General features: G+C 44.2%; 1 pseudogene; it reads right to left on the minus strand.

Annotated features, from left to right (window-relative positions):
* Positions 1 to 252: 252 nt before the first annotated feature.
* On the minus strand, positions 253 to 796 carry LOC138155992 (HLA class II histocompatibility antigen gamma chain pseudogene; annotated as a pseudogene).
* Positions 797 to 1,232: the final 436 nt, after the last annotated feature.

The following is a 1,232-nucleotide window of genomic DNA, read 5'->3' on the forward strand; positions in this document are numbered from 1 at the left end:
ACCCTGCCCCTTGTTCATAGGGAGGTGGTTCAATCCTGAGTATCAAGTTGAGGGTCTAACCTGAGCCCCAGAGAAATGGGATTTGGAGTTTCTGACTGAGAGGGGCAGGGGAAGAAGACAAGGAAGAGATGGACAGATGGATGGATCCTGGGGTTGGGTAAACAGAGCATCCAAGCAGCAGCCATGCAGTTCGTAGGTCTGTTACTATTTGATTAGCTCTTGCAGTTCTTATTTCTCTTAGACCATTGCTGCTTAGCAATGTGCAGAAGAACTCAGCTCCTCACCTTCCAAGGGACCTTTCTGAGAAGACTCAGTCTTTTCTTCAGCCTTCTCTTCATTAGACTTCTTGCTTATTTCAAACAGAAGCCACTTGTGCATCCAGTTCTCAAAATCCTTCCAGTTCTTGGCCTCCATATTCTTCTTCAGTTACTTAGTCCTTGGTATTATTTCCAATCTTGATCAAGCCCACAGATGGGAGACTTGGGGGCTCCAGTTCCCTCATGAGCAGGGGTGTAGCCATTCGGAGTTTGTTCACTGGAATGGGGGGCTTAGGGAGCTTCATCTTCAAAGATTCCAATTGTAGATTCTGGGAAGTGACAGTAAGCTTGTCCAACTTCCCCTGCTGCTGGTAGACAAAGTAGATAGTCGCATCTTGTCCAGCAACAAGCAGGGCAATGAGCCCGGAGAAGTCCATATAAAAGGCTCCCTGGTTGCAGGACCATTGTTGTGCTCCTGCACTTCCTCCCAGCATGGGCTGTTGCTCATGCTTGGAGATGAGGCCTTGCTGATCCTCCATGGTATTTGCAGTTGGTTTAGCCCTTGCAGAGACTTCAGCTGCTGCTTGTCTGATTTGCTCTGCTCTCCTGGGTTCTCTGAGTCCTGGGATTCTCATTCCTCTTTGTGTTACCTCTTTTGGCATTCTCATGCCAAATGACCCAGTAGATCTGCAGAGCCTATAAACCCCTTCTTAAAAAGATGTTTTCAGAATAAATGAAAGAAAATAATAGAACTTTAAAGAAAGCAGATATTGTAATATAATTATTAAAACATTAAAAAAACAAGTTCATAGATGTTAGGTTAAGGACCCTTAGAGCAGTTGATGTCAAAAGTCCCCTTCAACTCTAAATCCTATGTTTCCAAAAAGATTGAAGACAAAGAAAGGACCTTAAATATCAGGAGATGAGAAGAACACAGAAGAAGATTAGAGCTAGGAAGGACTCAAGAAATCATCT

Source organism: Petaurus breviceps, unplaced genomic scaffold, assembly GCF_028583685.1.
Source record: "Petaurus breviceps papuanus isolate PSGF00001 unplaced genomic scaffold, PetGlider_PUasm1.0 98, whole genome shotgun sequence".
NCBI classification, from domain to species: domain Eukaryota; kingdom Metazoa; phylum Chordata; class Mammalia; order Diprotodontia; family Petauridae; genus Petaurus; species Petaurus breviceps.